Source organism: Sciurus carolinensis, chromosome 1 (genome assembly GCF_902686445.1).
Source record: "Sciurus carolinensis chromosome 1, mSciCar1.2, whole genome shotgun sequence".
Taxonomy (NCBI): Eukaryota; Metazoa; Chordata; class Mammalia; order Rodentia; family Sciuridae; genus Sciurus; species Sciurus carolinensis.
In genome coordinates, this window is record NC_062213.1 from 99,006,865 (window position 1) to 99,026,713 (window position 19,849).

At 36.5% G+C, this 19,849-nt stretch overlaps 1 protein-coding gene and 1 non-coding gene across 7 annotated transcripts in view; both read right to left on the reverse strand.

The window, feature by feature from the left end:
- Rprd2 (regulation of nuclear pre-mRNA domain containing 2) overlaps positions 1–19,849 on the reverse strand; it is a 91,204-nt gene that overhangs the window by 22,795 nt on the left and 48,560 nt on the right. The window lies entirely within an intron of this gene.
- On the reverse strand, positions 16,367–16,438 carry Trnaa-agc (transfer RNA alanine (anticodon AGC)). Its single transcript has one exon. It is a non-coding gene; the product is annotated as a tRNA-Ala (tRNA).

Below are 19,849 nucleotides of genomic sequence, written 5' to 3' on the forward strand. Positions count from 1 at the left end.
AGGGATTGAACCCAGGGCCTTGTGCATGCGAGGCAAGCACTCTACCAACTGAGCTATATCTCTAGTCCAAGCATTCTTATGATTAGATTGATGAACTAATTTAATTTGGAATAAAGTTTTCATAAAATATAAAATGTAAATAATCCTTTTCCTAGTATGCAGGGTTAAAGAAATCTTAAAAACTTATTCAAGGGCCTGGGGAGATAGCTCAGTTGGTAGAGTGCTTGCCTTGTAAGCACAAGGCCCTGGGTTTGATCCCCAGCACCCAAAAAAACAAAACAAAAAACAAAACAAAACAAAACAAAACAAACAAACAAAAAAAACTTATTCAATACTTTTATCAATGACAAAGAGAAGGCTATGGATGAAATACTATACTTTGTGATAGATATGAAATAGACACTAGTCAATGCACTAAATGACACAACTGGCATTCTTAAAGGTTGAATCTAACAAGATGAAATTTAATAAGAACCTGATACAAAAGACAAAAACAAAGTCCAAAATAATTACATCAGCATGGAATGAGAAGACAAGACTTAGCAATACTGTGCACTGCCCACCTCCCGCTTTCCCACCACCTTTTAAAGGTTTGGTTAAAAATAATTTGAGCTGGGCACACGCCTGTAATCACAGCGGCTTGGGTGGATGAGGTAAGAGGATTTCGGGTTCAAAACCAGACTAAGCAAAAGTGAGGTGCTAAGCAACTCAGTGGTCAAGTGCCCCTGAGTTCAATTTCTGGTACCAAAATTTAAAAAAATTAAAAAGAGAATAAATCCTGTTTCAACATATTATCTAAAAAGCTATGAAATGATACTGTAAGAACATATATCTAGAATGAAGGAGGTGAAATGTTGTGCACATGCTACTTTCCAATCCCTTTTTTTTTATTTTGAGACAAGGTCTCACACAGTTGCAGAGTTGCCCTCAAACTTTTGATATTCCTCAGTAGCTGGGATTATAGACATGTGCTACTATGCTAATCATAATTATGTTTTAAGTGAAACTACAGAAGGAATAGGAGAAAATGTTGAGAGGCTTGTGAAGAAGAGGAAGAAGATGAATCAGTGACAGGTGTGGTGGTGCAAGTCTGTAACCCAGGGATTCCAGAATCTGAGACAGGAGGATCACAAGTTTAATGTCAGCCTCAGCAATTTAGTGGGACTCTCAGCAATTCAATAAAAAACTTCACTCACTTTCACCAAATGGAAATTTATAGGATAATAGTTTCAGCTTTACTGTTCTCTAGTAGTGTTATCCTATGAATGTTGGTATTATGTTTGAAACCAATTACACACACACACACACACACACACACACACACACACATACACAAATTGCATTCTATTCTCTTCATGTAACAATGATTTCCCAATGTTCTGATCAACTCTTTGTAAAGATTTTCTTTCTCTTTTTTGGGGTGGAGGGTACTGGGGATTGAGTCTAGGGATGCTCTACTCCTCAGTTATATCCCCAGTTCTTTCTATTTTTTATTTTGAGACAGTGTCTCGCTAAGTTGTCCAGGCTGGTCTTGAACTTGTGATCCTCCTGCCCCATTCTACAGAGTTCTTGGGATTACAGGGGAATGCCACTGCATCAGCATTTTCAATCACTATGCCATATTCCATTAATATTTATGAATTTTTTTTTTTTGGTACCAGGTACTGAACCCAGAGGTGCTTAACCACTGAGTCACATTCCCAGCCCTTTTTTATATTTCATTTAGAGATAGGGTCTTGCTGAGTTTCTGACAGCCATGCTAAGTTGCTGAGGCTGACTTTGAACTTGTGATCCCCCTGCTTCAGCCTCCTGAGCTGCTGGGATCACAGGTGTGCACCACCACACCCAGTTTGAATTTGTATTCAATATTCCCAAGTATGATTTTATTCTTTAGGTCTCACATTATTTCCTTCTAAGGTTATTCTTAGATATTTCATATATTCTATTGCTAGTATGACTTATCATTCCTTCCCATTGCTTACTTCCCAAAGTAAAACTCACTCAGAATTTTGTTGATGGTAAATTATCTCAGCTATTTCTCTGAAGGTATTTTTCTATGTTTGTCTGGTTCTTGAAAGTAGTTTTGTTTTTGTACCCAAATCTACATTGAAAGATACTTTATATCAATGTTCTAAAGACATTTTTCACAACTGCCCTCTGGTTTCCATTGTTGCTATGGAGAAATTTGCTGTCAGTTTAATTGTAATCTTTTGTATGTGACCTTTTTCTTTGGTGGTTTCCTTTTTTGCCATTTCTAAAAATTGTAGTTTAACATATGTAACATAAAATTTGCCATTTTAACCACTTTTTAAATGTACACTTCAGTGGTCTTAGTTACACTACAATACTGTGCAAATGTCATGCTATCTAGTTCCAAAATTTTTCATTAACTCCCTTAGAGTTCTTTTATAAGAGTATTAATCCCATATGTGAAGGTGGAGCCCCCCCCTTATGACCTAATCATCCCCAATGCCTCGCCTTTTTTGGCCAGCGGGGCGGGGTGGGGGGGCACCAAGGATTGAACCCAGAGGTGCTTTACCAATGAGTAACATCCCCAGTCCCTTTTACTTTTTATTTTAAGGCAGAATTCTCATTAAGTTGGTTAGGGCCTTGCTAAATTGCTGAAGCTGGACTTGAACTTGTGATCCTCTTCGCTCAGCCTCCAGAGTTGCTGGGATCATGGGACTGTATCACCCCACCTGGCTCTATGTTTAACTTTTTGAGGGACCATCAAACTGTTTTTTATAACAACTGTACCATTTTACATTCTAATCATAAATATTGAAGGGCTCCAATTTCTCCACATCTTCTACATCTACAACATTTGTTATTTTCTGGACGTGTATTTGTTTGTTTCTATGTACCAGGGATTGAACTCGAGGGGCACTTAACCACTGAGGTCCATCCCCATCCCCTTTTATATTTTATTTAGGGGCAGGATCTCTGCTAAGCCTCAGTCTCGGAAGCCAGTGGGATTACAGTCATACACCACTGAGCCTGGGTAGGCCTCTCATTCTTTCTTTCTGTGGTGCTGGGGATCAAACCCAGGACCTTGTGCATGCAAGGCAAGCACTCTACCAACCAAGCTATATCCCCAGCCCTAGGCCTCTCATTCTAATCTTCATTTTTCCAAATCCTTATTTTTCTTGATGCAATGTAATTAACTCAGAACTATATTCTATTTATTCTTTTTTCCTTTTCAGAATTATTGATTCTTTACAAATATGCCTAAATCTTACCCACTGTTCATTTTATTATATCATTTAATCTTTAATATTCCTTACACAGGTGTTTTATATATTCTGCTTAATACTTGGAATGTAAGAACTCATGGGAAGTGGAAGTCAAAATTTGCTTGTTTTCATTTATGGTGGTTTGTTTCCCTATGTGTTTGGAGATCTTTGATTCTGACTACTTATTTGTTTGATCTCAATCTATGGGATTTCTGTGGCCTTCTAGAAGGCAGGGAGAACTAATGACACAAAATAACATTAGCCTCCTCCAGCCTAGTCTAACTGCCTAGGTCACCGGGTACTATTGATATGGGTATACTGGTTAATGTCAACTTGGCCATTCTAATCTGTTTCCTTCCTGGGTCAGCTTATATTTTGTCAAGAATGTAGTTATTTTCTTACAAAAGCACTCTTCAGAACAGATGGTTGCTCGTTCTGCCAAAAGTCAAGTCATAATTACCTATAAACATATTTTTTTCAAATAGACTACAGAGCTTCTTCAAGGCAGAGTTTAGAACATTGTTGTTTCTTCACCACTATGAAGTCCCACTAAGTAGTAGCTGAGTAAATGACAAATTGGGTTTCATAATTTTTGTACCAAACTATTCATTATGAAGTCCCAGTAGCTATTCACCAGAGTTCTCAAGTAAAATATGCTAGAAAAAAGGAGTAAATGCTACTTCTTTTCTTCTGCAATCACAAAAACCTGACATTTTTGAACTTTAAGTTATACTAACATACTGTTTTTAAAATATCAAGGAAAAGACCTTTGGCTTAGACTGTGTGCCTTTGTAATAGCTTCTTTCCTTTGCTGATCATCAGTTACTACCCATATAGGCAAATTTTACAGAAAAATACTGAGTGATAGGATAACTCGATACTGAAAATGAAGCCTCAGTTTCTTTTTCTGTTTTCTTTTGCACAGTACTAGGGACAGGGTCTTCTAAGTTGCCCAGGCTGGCCTTCAATTTGTGATCCTGTCTCCTGAGCTGCTGGTATTACAGGTATGAGCCACCACGCACAGCTTCTAAAGTATTTTGAGTAAGATAATAATAATACTGTTATAGTTTGAATGGCTTAAAATCTAATTAACATTTCTTAAATTCTCCACCTACTAACTTGAATTTGCTTAATTCATTAATATTTCTCAGAAATGCACTCTGGCTGAGTGTGGTAGCACACACCTATAATCCCAGCTACTCCATAACCCCAGTTACTGGGGAGGCTGACGCAGGAGGATTGCAAATTCAAGACTAGTCTGGATAATTTAGTGAGAACCTGTCTCAAAATTTAAAAATAAAAAGGACTAGAAATGTAGCTCAGTGGGAGAGCACTTGTCTAACACACATAAAGCTCTGGGTTTAATCCCCAGTACCTCAAAACAAACAAACAAATAAAACCCAAATATTCTGATGGTATTCACAGCAAATGATAAAAACCTCACTTTGTCTTACAGGGAATGAGATTTTGAGTAGTCTTTTGAGGTTAGGTTTCTGCATTTGTAAACCAAATTAGTAGGTAATTTCTGTGAACTTCAGAATTCTTAGCTAGATTGTTCCTTATTTACAGAAACACAGAGATCTTACACTCTATGGTTTAACCATCTCTTGCCTTTAGGAATTCTCAAAAAAAAAAAAAAAAAAAAAATACAGTCTAGAATAGCAGCTTTCCTTACTTTGTTATCCTAGCTCTCTATTTTATCCACAATGGATCATGCTCTCAATTTCTATAGAATTTACAATCTATAATTATTACCATACATGTCATACACTTAGTTATAAGCTTTTGCTATTTGATTTATAACAATAACAACAACAACAACAACAAAAATCCCAAAAACTGGTTGACCTTACAGAATTGTGAGGATGTTCAACAGATGCTTTCTTTGCAAGTCCTACCTCCATCCCTTTAAAACTGCAAGGTTTAGCAAATTATTGAAGTTGAGAAGAATACAAGTGGAGGTACCCAGGTGTCACAGTTAAAATACAACTAAATAGCATAATCTCGTGCTTCACTTAGGGGAGTAACTCATTTATCAATATCTCATCACCAGGACACCATCAGAATAATGTGCTATTTCTTTTTTCCTGGTACTAGGCACTGAACACAGGGGCACTCAACCACTAAGCCATATCTCTAGACCTTTTTTATATTTTTATTTAGAGACAGGGTCTTGATAAGTTGCTCAGAGCCTTGCCAAGTTGCTGAGGCTGACTTTGAACTTGTGATCCTCCTGCCTCAGCCTCCCAAACCACTGGGATTACAGATGTGTGTCACCATGTCCAGTTTTAATGAGGTTTTTTTTGGTTTGTTTTTTGTTTTTTTGGCATTACTAGGGCTTGAACCCAGGGACTTGCACATGCCAGACAAGTATAAACCCAGCCCATCTTACAGGTTCTTAGTAAATATTTGCCAAATATCTGAAAGACTAAATGATGGGTCAAATCATGGGGGAGGCAGTCAATACCTTAAAAAACCAAAACAAAACAAAACAAAAAAAAACAACCCAGAGGCTCAGAAATACTCGGTGAAAATAGATCTTATCTCACTCTAAAAACTCAAAAACTTGCTTCTCCATATCTTCTGAAACTCACACTTATACAACTTATTCATCTATGACCACATACATTCCCTAGTCTGTCACCTGGTTTTCAGTTTTACAGTGTCATCTGCAATGCAGAAGTTCAATCCTTTTTTTATGTACCAGGGATTAGACCCAGGGGCATTTGACTACTGAGTCACATCCCCCGCCCCTTTCATTTTTTGTGAGACAAGGTTTCATTTTTTATTTTGAGACAGTAGCTTAGGGTCTCACTAAGTTGCCAAGACTAGTCTTAAACTTGTGATCCTCTTGCCTCAGTCTCCTGAGCTGTGTGCACCACTACACCTGGCTGGAAGTTTAATCTTGCTATAACCAAATTTACAGATATTTCAAGTCTTTTTTTTTCAGTACTAGGGACTGAACCCAAGGCTTCCGTGTGCATGCTAGGAGAGCGCTCTACTACTGAGTTATATCTCTAGTTGTTTATATTATTTTAAGACAGAGTCTCACTGAGTTGCCCAGGCTGCCTCCTTAAATTTGCAAGCCTCCTGCCTTGGCCTCCTCAGCAGCTGGGATTTTTAGGTGTGTTCTCTATGTTGTAAGGGCCTTTCATCCCCTATACTCATAAAAATATTCCTATTTTCTTCCAAAATTTATCTTTGGTGGTATTGGGGATCAAACCAAGGGTCTCATGCATGCTAAGCACAAACTACCACACAGCCAGCTGTAACTTCAAACATTCTAAGATTTTTTTTTTTGTATATCAAGGTAATTTTTTTGGTGTGTGTGTATGAGTAGGAAAATATTTTATTTTTTCTGCAGAGAAAGCATCATATACTAGAATCTTTTATTGAAGAGTTCATCTTTCCCCCAGTGACTTAAATTTGACTTCTACCGCTTACAAAGGTACCACAAACATATGGGTCAATTTCTGGGCTCTAGGTTTTGTTAAGTCTATTTGACCATCCTATACCACACTGCTTTAATTACTACAGTGTTATGTTCTGAATGTTTGTGTTCCCTTAAAATTTTTTTTAAAATTTTTATTTATTTACTTTTATGTGCTGCTGAGGATTGAACCCAGTGCCTCACATGTGCTAAGCAAGTGCTCTCTCTACCACTGAGCCACAACCCCAGTCCCTCATTTTAAAATTCTAATACCCCACAGTGATAGGCAGTATTCAGCAGATAGAGCCTTTGTGAGGTGATTAATGCCCTTATAAAAGAGGTGCCAGGGAACTCATTAGTCCCCTTTTTCATGTGAGCTTGAGAAGGTGGTTATCTATGAGGAAGTCAGCCTTCACCAGACCATGAATCTGTTGTCACCATGATCCTAGACTTTCTAGTATTCAGAATTGTGATAATTATTTCCTAGCTTTTCTTTATAGTTTAAGGTTTATGTTACACATAAATAGTATTTTGTTTTATTCCTTTCAACTTAATATAAATGAATTCATACATCTATGTATGAATATTCCTCTAATCAATTTTTTGCTAGAATTATCTATGCTGCTGCATATAACTGAAAATCATTTGTTTTGTTTGCTATCTGATATTCTAATACAACATAATTTAACCATTTTATTGCAGGAAAATAGCTGACTTGTTTCTAATTTTTATTACTATGAACAATAACAATGTCACTGTAAATTGATCAATCCTCTTACACTGACCTTGCTGTATCTGTGCAAAAATTTCTTTCTTAGGGGTATAAGCTTGGGAATGAAAGTTACTACTTCATAGGGTAAAAACAAACTGTTTTTTTTTTTTTTTTTGGCGGTGCTGGGGATCGAACCCAGGGCTTTGTGCTTGCAAGGCAAGTACTCTACCGACTGAGCTATCTCCCCAGCCCCAAACTGTTTTTAAAAAGGTTGTACCAGCCAGGCATGGTGGCATGCCCTGTCATCTCCAGTAGCTCGGGAAGCTGTAAGCAACCTATTGAAACCCTGTTTCAAAATAAAAAAGGATGTATGTGGCTCAGTGGTTAAGCATCAGTGGGTTCAATCCTGGGGACTAAAGGAAAAAAAAAAAAAAAGTAGTACCAGTGGGGCATGGTGGCCAGCCTCAGCAATTTAGTGAAACACTGTCTCAAAAAAGAAGGTATGGGGGCTGGGGCTGTAGCTCAGTGGCAGAGTGCTTGCCTAGCATGTGTGAGGCACTAGGTTCAATCCTTAGCACTGCATAAAAAGAAAATAATAATTAAAAAAAAAAATAAAAGGCTCCTGGGGGAAAAAAAAGGTAAGGGTACAGTACCAGTTCAATCCCCAATACCAGGAAAAATAAATTTTTTTGGATTAATCAATCCTCAAACCATGAGTATATGAGAGCTTCCCTTGTGCCACAATTTTGCTAATGTTGGTATTAACTTTAAAATTTCTGCCCTATCTGGCAGGTATTCATGTTAGTAACTGATTTTTTTTTTTTTTTGCCTTACAGCTCCAAATCAATGCTTATTTGACTCATTTTGTGATACCAAAGCAATACTTAAATCTCTAGTTCCTCTTAGCTCAATGTTAGATTCTGTCAAGGCCCTGTCAGTAATGACTTATTTTTTTAGAATTTAATCTTTATTTTTTATTTATTTGTTCTGTATGTGGTACTGAGGATTGAACACAATGCCTCAGCTGTGCTGGGCAAGCCCTCTACCACTGAACTACAACCCCAGCCCTGGAATGACATTTAAATGTTAGAAAAGGCTGAAAGGATTCTCCTTTTCGTGTTCAGTTCTCAGGTGAATCCACACACAGCAGTCCAAGTAGCAAGGGCTGCTCATGTAGTTCAGTGAGAAATGCTCTCTAGCCTGTTTTTTTGCCACTATAACAGCAGACAGCATTGCCACAATCACTTTCTCCTCAGTCTAGATTTCACTTGGAGGAGGGACTCCTTAGGTCCAGAGGTTGTAGCTGCTTTCTGTGGACAGTATTCTTCTATCACACCTTTTATTCCTTTTAGTAGTTTACCACCTTACACCTATTTAATGATTCATTTTTTAAAAAAAATTATTTATATGTATATTTTTAGTTGTTGATGGAACTTCATTTTTTTTTTTTTTTTTGCAGTGCTGGTGATTGAACCCAGGGCTTTGATCTTACAAGGCAAGCACTCTACCAACTAAGTTATATTCCCCGGTCCTTGGACCTTAATTTTTATTCATTTATTTATATGTGTTGCTGAGAATTCAACCCAGAGCCTCATACACGCTAGGCAAGCACTCCACCACTGAGCCACAACCCCAGCCCTATTTAACAATTCTTCATGTTAAATTTTCCCTGTTTAAATTACTGGTGTGTTTTCCTTTCCTGATCTGACTTACAGAGTATGTAATGATGTATTTCAACACTTCTTGTGCTGACAGGTGCTATCCCAACAGAATACAGAAGCAGATAAGAGTTTAGGCATTTGCAATTAAGTCAGGTATTAAAGGGTATACGGAAATGTAATATAATACTTCTGTCCTTATTGGTCATTTTTAATATACTTATTTTTCATTAAAATATTATTTATATTTATTGTTCTAAAAGTGATTAACAGGGGCTGGGGTTGTGGCTCAGTGGTAAATGCTTCCCTAGCATGTGTGAGTCACTGGGTTCGATTCTTAGCACCACATATGAATAAATGAATAAAATAAAGGTCTATCAATATCTAAAAAAATATTTTAAAAAATAAATAAAAGTGATTAACAATTGCTGGATTATAGTCCCAGCAACTCCGGAGGCTGAGGCAGGAAGATTCCAAGTTCAAGTCTGGCCTGGGCAACTTAGCAAGGTCTTGTTTCAAAATAAAAAATAAAAAGGGCTGGGGATATAGCTTAGTGGTAGAGCACCTTTGGGGTTCAATTCCCAGTACTGTCTGTGTGGGGGGAGTGACTAATAGGGGGAAAAAGTGATTAATATATGTTCAAACAATTTCCTAGTTTTTTAAAAAAAACTTTTTAGTTGTTGATGGAGCTTTATTTTTTTAATTTATTTATATGTGGTGCTGTGAATCGAACCCAGTGCCTCACACATGCTAGGCAAGCACTCATCACTGAGACACAACCTCAGCCCCTCCCAGTTTTAACTACTTTTTTTTTTTTTTGGTGCTGGGGATCGAACCCAGGGCCAGCACTCTACCAACCGAGCTATCTCCCCAGCCCCCAGTTTTAACTTCTAACATAAATGCCAGATAAAATTGTCTTTCTTCTTTATTTGCAATTCTTTATACATTCTGGATACGAACCTTTTGTTGACTGCATTGTAGATTTGAGGCTTTGAGTCTTGTCTTTTCACCATTTTAATAGTATCTTTTTTGTGTGTGTCTGGTAGTACTGGGGATCAAATCCAGGGCCTTGTGCATGCTAGGCAAGCATACTCTACCACTGAGATACATCCCAGCCCTATATGGACTTTGTCTGTTGTTGGTGTTGATGGTACTAAAAGATTTTCAAACCCAGAACCTTGCACATGCTAGGCAAGTGTTCTACCACTGAGCTACATCATCAGCTCTTTACAGTGTCTTTTGATAAACACAGGGTTTTTGTTTTAACCCACCAAGTCCCATGTTTTCAGTTCTTGGAATATTTCAATGAAATGGACACAAATGCATTAAAATTGGTTGTAAATAATCTATAGCTTCCATATTATTGATTAATATTGTTATAATTATTGTATTATTATTTAAATACAACATATAATAATATATTTACATTATTCTTAATACATATATTCATAATATATAATAATATATTGCTCATAATATATAAGATATATATTCATAATATATATACATTACATATTTAAGTTTAAATAGGTGTTCCACATCTGGGAAGAGGGGACAAAAGGGGTTAATGTAGTTGAATTAACTAATCTTATGAGGTAAGATAATGAGATAATCTCCTATATAGTCTTCAAGAAAATATATATAGTTCTTTCACATTTAAGTATTTAATAAAATGGAATTAAAATCTGTGTATGGTATAAATGGGATCTAATTTCACTTATTTATGAAAAAAGTCAATAAATCAGCATTACTTATTAAAACATTCATTTTCCACTACCTGCAGTGTCATACAAAGATCAAGCAGACAGAGATACTAGTCTATTTGTAGGCATTCCACTAGTTTCTTTGGCTAACCTGGACCAATATCACATTGCTTTATTTATCTAATTTACTTATTGCAATAATGGGGATTGAACCCAGGTGTACTCTACTACTGAGCTACATTCTCAACCCTTGAAACAGGGTCTTGCTAAGTTGCCTAGGCTGGCCTTGAACTTGTGATCCTGCCTCTGAGTCTCCTGAGTCACTGGGATTACAGGCAGATGCCACTGTACCTGGTTATTTATTTTAGTTTTACAATAAATTTTGTTATCTAGCAGAGCAAGCCCTCCCACCTTGTTATTCTTCAAAAATTTCTTGTCTTTCTTTTACCACCATTGGTGGGGAGATATGACAGGTAGACGCAGTTCCTCTGCACTTTCATATAAAATTCAGGGTTAATTTGTAGAACTGAAGGGAAAAAAAATCCCCTCAGATCTTACTAAGGATTGTGTTAGATTTACCAATCAATATTGTCAAATACTGAATCTTTCCTCTTCACAAATATTTATTTTGGTACAATGTTTCTTAATTATGTTTTAGAATTCTCTCCACAAGCCAGCTGAGGTCAAACAACGTGATATCCTGCCTTCTTGTTTTAGTTCTCATGGCTATGAGCAAGTATCCTTTCTACAGTGTATTTAGTGCCATGTTTCTTAGAATTTTTGTTCATTCCGTTGTTTAAAAATAGCTCCCAAGAATAGTGCCAGAGTACTGTCTAGTATTCCTAAATTTCAGAAACCTGTGATATGTCTTATGGAGAAAATATGTGTGTTACAAAAATGTTATTCAGGAGTTAGTTACAGTTCTGCTGGCTGTAATTCAATGTTAATGAATCAACATCATATATTAAATAAGGTGTATTTACATAGAAACATTCATAAAATAAGCTTACTATATTCACTGGTTGATGAAACTGTTGTGACCAGGTGCTTGCAGGAATCCAACCCTGTATTTCCCTGAGAAGCAATGATTCAGGATGCACTAATTCAGTGAACAGGGTAACTTTACAAAACATAAATGCTACAAATAACAAGAATAAACTGTGAGCTGGTGATGTAGCTCAGTGGAGAAGCACCCTTGGGATTAATTCTGGGTACCCCAAAACAAAAACAACAACAAAAAACTTTCTTTTTTAAACCAGAAAAAAAGGATGAGTCAAAATGTTTTTCATTTTCTTATTTTTTAAGTTCACTTTTATTTTTACATTTTGATTCATTGTAAACAAATGGGGTATGACTTTTCATTTCTATGGTTGTACACAGTATAGATTCACACCATTCGGGTATCCTATTTTCTTAAATATGATTAAGATAATGAATTTTCCCATATTGATTTGAATTCCTCAACCTTGCAAACTAATTAATGCCAGTTAGTTTATCCATAGATTCTTTTGGATTTCCTATGTATACAACCATACCTTTAAAATCAGTCACAATTTTGTGTTTTCTCTAATCCTTTCACTTATATTATATATTTCTTTTTGGGGGCAGGTATTAGGGATTGAACTCAGGGGCACTCAACCACTGAGCCACATCCCCAGACTTATTTTGTGTTTTATTTAGAGACAGGGTCTCACCGAGTTGCTTAGTGCCTTGAGTTTGCTAAGGGTGGCTTTGAACTTGGGATCCTCCTGCCTCAGTCTCCCAAGTGGCTGGCATAATAGGTGTGCACCACCGTGCCCAGCTACATCATATATTTCTTTTTCTTGCCTTACTACCCTGGCTAAGAACTTCATTACAAAGTACTGGGCATCATTCTTGTTATCACTGCTGACGGTTGTTATTTTTGGAAGATACTACTAGACAGAAGTTCCTTTCTATTACTGGGTTCTTTTATTAAGGAATGAAATTTTAACTCATTTTTTCCTATACTTTTTGAAATCATCACAAGATTTTTCTTTTTATTCTCAAGCATTAATTTATTTTCCAACATTAAAACATGCTTCCATTCCTGGGATAAACCCTATTATAGTTAAGATGATTTATCCTAATTATGATGCACTATACTCAGGTGTTTTTTCTATCTATGCTCATGAATACAATTCTATTAATTTTCTTTCTCATATTTTCCTAGTTGGATTTTGGTGTCAAAGTTATATAAGTATCTATCATTAAGATGAGTTGAAGAACATTTTCTCTGAAAAAAATTGTGTACTAATACTGGAATGATTCTTTTCCTTCAAAATTTGGTGAACTTGTCAGTAAAGGTCTAGGTCTAGGTCAGGGATGTTTCTTTTCTTCTTCTTTTTTTTTTTTTTTTGGTACTGGGGATTGAACCTAAGGGTGCTCGATCACTAGGTTCTGCTGCATTCTCAGTCCTTTCTATTTTTTATTTTTAAATTTTGAGTCAGGGTCTCAAAATTTAAGTTGTTGTCCAAGATGTCCTTGAACGTACAATTCTTATTCCTTAGTCTTCTGAGTTGCTAGAATTACAGGCATATGCCACCACGCCCAGCTCAAAATTAAAATACAAAACAAAACCCCATTTCAGATCCTAATGCTTTTTTTAAAAATATTTTTTTAGTTGTCAATGGACCTTTATTTTTATTTATATGCAGTGCTGAGAATCTGAACGCAGTAGATTAGGCATGCTATGCAAATGCTCTGCCACTTAGCTACAACCCCAGTCGCCTAATGCTTTTAAAGGAACTTAATCAACCACTTTGTCTAAATTTTCTTTTTCTTTTCTTTTTTTTTTTTGGGGGGGGGGGCGCGTGCTGGGTATTGAATCTAGGGCCTTGTGCATGCAACACAAACACTCTACCAATTGAGCTATATTTCCAGCCCTTAAATTTTCAAATTCATATGGGGCTGGGGACATAGCTCAGTTGGTAAAGTGCTTGCCTTGAGTGCACAAGGCCTGGGTTCAATCCCCAGCAACCCCCCCCCAAATACATATATATATATATATATTTATATATATATATATATATATATCCCTTTTTTTATGGCCTGTAACATCTGTATAATGTCCTCCTTTGACATTCCTAATATTTATGCCTTTCTTTTTTGTGTTAATAAATCTCACCTAAAGTTTTTCAGTTTTATTCTTTTTCTCAAAACACAACAACCCAAAATAATGTTTTCTTTGTTGAACCTTCTATTGCATATTTGTTTGGCCTTATGGTTATTTTATTCCTAGTTTTTTTTTTTTTTTTTGGTGGTGGTGGTGGGGATTGAACCCAGGGCCTTGTGCTTGCGAGGCAAGCACTCTACCAACTGAGCTATCTCCCCAGCCCCCCTAGTTTTTATAAATTTGAATATTAATCTTTTTTGTATGTGCAGACTGGGGATCAAACCAAAGGCCTTGTGCATGTATAGTACAGTCTCCACCACTGAGTTATACCTCCAGCCCTGTATCTTAACCATTTTTAAATATACTGTTTGGTGGCATTAAGAACATTCATACTATTGTGCAACTATTGCTATCATCCATATTCCCGAAATTCTCTTCATTGTGCAAAACTAAAACACGCGTGGTGGTGCATGTCTGTAATCCGAGAAGTTTGCAAGGCTCAGGCAGGAGGATTCAAGTTAAAAGCCAGCCTTAACAACTTAGTGAGGCCCTAAAGCAACCTAGAGAGACCTAGTCTCTAAATAAAATATATAAAAAGGCTAGGGATGTGGCTCAGGGGCTAGGCAGCCCTGGGCTCAATCCCTGGTACCAAAAAAACAAAAACAAAAATAAAAACCCTGGAACTCTATACTCATTAAACAGAAATTCCCCATCTTATTCTCTCTACCCCTGTCATTGGCAACCACCATTCTTTCTGTCTTTATGAACTTGACTACTCAAGGTACCTCAAAATATATTTTATTTTGCTCTTCTTTTTTGAACTTCTGAAATGAATACCTAGCTCAGTTTTTGAGAGTGTCATGTTCCTTTAGAAGTATTTTATTTATTATCCTATTTAATCCTCATGACATCACTAAAAGACAATCTGTACTACTATTCTCAATTTACAGATGAAAAAAGTAGCAAAAGAAAGTTAAATAGTTATTCTAACAAGTGATAGATACAGGATATTTAAACTGAGGCAACTTGATTCAAAAACTGGCATTCTAACCTCCAAGCTCTGCTGCTTCCCAAGAAAGAGGAGATATACCAAGAAGAAACACATACACAGACCAGGAGTGTTTGTTTAGAGCAGTGACTCATTACTAGGACATGAGAGAGCTGGAGAAAAGATGGAAAAATGTCAAGATATTATTGTAGTGGCTTTAGAAGTATCTTCCTCAGTGGCTTGATCCATTTTAGTTACTTATACATTTTTCTGGATATAGTACTACAATGCAAAAAAAAAGTCAGCAGAAGTTACTGAGTGACATGATCTCATTCTTTCATATTTTTAAATGTCCAATTTCCAGTCTTAAAGTGGTTTTATATCACTGATTTTATTAAAGTAATATAAAATATATTTAAATGAGTGATTGAAGTATTTATTTGGTAACATTAATTTGGTAATAATAATGGTACAAATTTCCACTTCATCATCAAATTCATCAAAGCAGCAGCTAACATTTAAGTGTTTGAATTATGATCACCATTCTAAGACCTTTATGTGTATTAGTAACTAATTTATTCTTTTTTTTTTTTTTTTTTTTTGTGGTGCTGGGGATTGAACCCAGGACCTTGTGCATTCGAGGCAAGCACTCTACCAACTGAGCTATATCCCCAGCCCACTAATTTATTCTTGTACTCTGTGAAGTAGTAATATTATTGGTTCTTCATATAGATAAGGAAATTGAGGTTAATTTAAATTGCTTAATGTTGTAGAGCTGGAAGGTGGCAAAGCTAAGATTCAACCCATGCACACTGGTTCCAGAGCATATGGTATTAAACCATTATCTCTCTGGATCTCTGGACATATATGTAGACATAGTCTGAAGTGAATGGAAAGGATAACAGAAACTGGAAAACTAGGTAGGCACTGTCACAATAATAGAAATACATGTAAAAGAACAATAATAATGGGAAATCAGGTGGACACAGTAGTGTACACTTATAATCCCAGCTACTTGGGAGGATGAGGAAGGAGGATAGCAAGTTAAAGGCCAGTCTGGGCAATTCAGACTCTTTTTTTTTTTTTTTTTTTTTGCGGTGCTGGGGATTTGAACCCAGGGCCTTGTGCATGTGAAGCAAGCACTGTACCAACTGAGCTATATCCCCAGCCCTCAGCAAGACTCTTATCTCAAAAACCAAAAAGGGCTGGGAATGTAGCTCAGTGATACAGAGCCCCTAGGGTCAATCCCCAGTACTGCAATAAAGGTGGTGAGAGATTAAAAAGCAGAGAGAAAAGTAGGAAGAAACATTAACAGAAGAATCAGTCACTGGCAAGTGAAAAGAAATAAAGAAGGAATAACTAAAGGTTATTCAGAAGCCATTACAGGATGAAAAAATTTTAAGTTAGATTTAGGAGGGTTATTTGACAGACATAATAAGGCTAAGAATCAGAAAAATCTGAGTTTTAATTCCAGCTCTTTAAACTGGTTTTACTTTGGTTAATTTTTTTTGGTGGTGCTGGGGATTGAACCCAGGACCTTGTACATGCTAGGCACACACTCTACCACTGAGCTACATCCCCAGCCCCCCTAATTTCTTAACTGTTCTAGGCTTGTTTTCTCATTTTGTAAAAGCAATACTAATACCTAATATGCTATTTGCAAAGTTGGTTACTGTGAGTTTAAAATAACATTTATATAGCAATTTTCAATTTATAACATTCTCACATAAATTGTAGAAGTTGGACTTCATACAACTGTAAGGCATGCTATTGCTTTATAAATTCTGAGATCAGTATCATCATATAACCCTGAAGTTCCCTGGGCTTGTGAGGTTTCCAGGAAGTAGATAAACAAGGTCAAAAAACTAGACACTGCTATTATTAGTATAGGAGTTAATAGTTAAATCCATTAGTCTCTGAAAGAAATAAAACAGGAGAGTTTGACATTTTATAATCTGAATATGAGAAAAGACTGCCAAACTTCAAACTTCCAAATGGCTTCAAGACTTCCTTAACTAGCTAATGATTAGCCCAGATGTGATGAGAAACACTTCTTAATGATAGACTGATTTCAAAGCATCAAATTCACTATTCCCCATAAACCTTTTACCAATAAAATTTTATCATGCATAGTTCTCTCTACAACTTTGAAGAAATATTTTAAAAAATGACCACAGTAGTGATTTAGTAGCATTAATTTGTTAATGATAATAATCATGTTATAATCTTCTTTATATAACAACTAGCATAAACTCATGTTTCAGTTCAGCAAAAGGTGAAAGTTTAAAAGCACAAACGAAGCTGAGCACACTGGCACATGTCTGTAATTCCAGTGGATGGGAAGGCTGAGGCAGGAGGATCTCAAGTTCAAAGTCCGCCTAAGCAACTCCACGAGGCCCTAAGCTACTCAGTGACACCCAGTCTCTAAATAAAATACAAAAAAGGGTTGGGGATGTGGCTCACTGGTTAAGTGGCCCGGAGTTCAATCCCCACTACACAAAAAACTCCCCAAAACAAAACAAAACAAACAAAAACTCCCCAAAACAAAACAACCAAAAACCCCACAAATTATTGCTTTTTATGAAGGCCTATAATAGTGACAGGATTTCACTAAGTTCCACCCACATCGAAGGTATTCTCACATTGTTCTGAATGAATACAAATGAACTTTTAGTTCTTAAGGGGATTCTTCTGCAATCTACATATAACTTATTGAAGTTACTGCTTGCTGGTGACAGAGTAATTCAGAATTTCTCAAAGAAATTTGTAGACATTTTCCTTGTGTTTCAAGTTGAAGTTTCAACTATTATATTCTCACAATGATGTACATTCAGATAAACTTGCAATTTTTGTCCCCTAGCTTGGATTGAGGACACAAATAGCAACTAAGTATCATCAAATTGGTTTACCTACATTTATATACCTCTCACACATATATACTTTCATGTTTTATATAATATTAACTAGTACATCTAAAATAAAATTTCCAGGTTTCCAGTCTATGAAATTTCAAACCAAAAAGTTAAAGGTAAAATGAAAATTTAACAAAAGGAAGTGAAATAACTGGATAAATAATTGGGAGAAAAAGTTTCCTAACTGTGCTGTGGCACACGCCTGTAATCCCAGATCTTGTCTTCCTCCTTGGTCATCTGTTTTAACATGTGACCATAAGACTATCCCATAACATTTTTTTCTTTCTTTTTTCTGGTACTGGGAATTTAATCAAGGGGCAATGTACCCCTGGGATATATCCCCAGTGTGCCTCCCCGCTTTTTTTTTTTTTTTTTTTTTTTTTGGTACCTGGGATTGAACCAAGGAACACTTAATCACTGAAGCCATATCTCCAGCCCTTTTTTAAAAATAATGCATTTAGAGTCAGGGCCTTGCTGAGCTGTTTAGGACCTCGCTGAGTTGCTGAGGCTGGCTTTAAATTTGCGATCCTCCTGCCTCAGCCTCCTAAGCAGCTGGGTTTACAGGTGTGTGCCACCACACCCGAACTCTAGCCCTTATAACTTTGAGACAGGGTCTTCCGAAATTGCTGAGGCTGAATTAGAACTTGCAATCATGTTTAAGCATCCTGAGTTTCTGGGATTACAACTGTGCACCAGTGTATATGGCTCCTATACCAACTTTTAACCAAGTATCACATTAAAAAGATTAAAGGAATAAAATAAATGCCAAAATGTGGAGATCTCTAACAGGTTGCCCACAGCTCAAATTCAGTGAACAGATGAACTCTGTTTGCCAGTAATATAATTACTTAATTAAATTTATTTATAAATATTTATTTAAATTATTTATTTAATGCTTATATATTTATTTAAATAAATATTAATTTATTTATTTATTGTGGATTTAACCCACTCTACCACTGAGTTACAACCCCAGCCCTTTTCATTTTTTTATTTTGGGACAGGGTATCACTAAATTGCAGAGGCTGGCCTTGGACTTATGATCCTTCTGCCTCAGCCTCGCCAGTTGCTGGGATTATAGGCATCTGCCACTACAAACAGTGAAGCAGCTGCTTTAAAAAAATATCTGTTTGTGCAGGATGTCATGGTGCAACCCTGTAATCCCAGTGACTTGGGACACCTAGGCAGGAGGATCATAGATTCTAGGCCAGTGCCAGCAACTTAGCAAGGCCCAAAGCAACTTAGGTAGGCACTGTCTCAAAACAATAAATAAAAGGGGCTTGGGATGTAGCTCAGTGGGAAAGTACCCATGGGTTAAATTCCTAATACCACAAATAAATAAATAGACAAATAAATAAATATAAAAAATCTATACATAGTTTATAAGACAAGTTGTCAGTCTTATATATATAATATTTATTTTTTTGTGATGTTGGGGACCGAAACTAGGACTCTGCATATTCTAAGCAAGTACTCTACCACTGAGCTATATCTCCATCCCAACAACCTTATCTGAAACTATTAACTAGGCCATGATATCCAAAAGTCTATGAAACATGAGGCTAAGTTTTCAAGAGACTATAGTGAAGTCAGGCGCTGTGGCGCATGCCTATAATCCAAGCGGCTTGAGAGGCTGAGGCAGGAGGATCATGAGTTCAAAGACAGCCTCAGCAATTTAGCAAGACCTTGCCTCTAGATAAAATACATAAAGGGGGGGTGTGACTCAGTGGTTAAGTGCCCCTAGGTTCAATCCCCAATACAGAGAGAGAGAGAGAGAGAGAGAGAGAGAGAGAAAGACTATAGTGATGTTTACAGCAGAAACTCTTGATAAAGATCATCTAGCATACTGATCTTTTACTCAGAATTACACTGGTTTATATACATAAAGAGGCAGCACAGATAGTTAAGCAGCAAATAACAGCTGTTATCAGCCTTGAGGGAAATTCTGGCTGCTTAACTCCAGGCTACTGTGAGAGATTAGGCAAGGTACTTAAACTCTCTAAATCACAATTTCTTTTCCTTAAAATGAGAATAATAGTAGTACCCACTGTATAAAGCTGTTCTCAGGATTAAATGATAA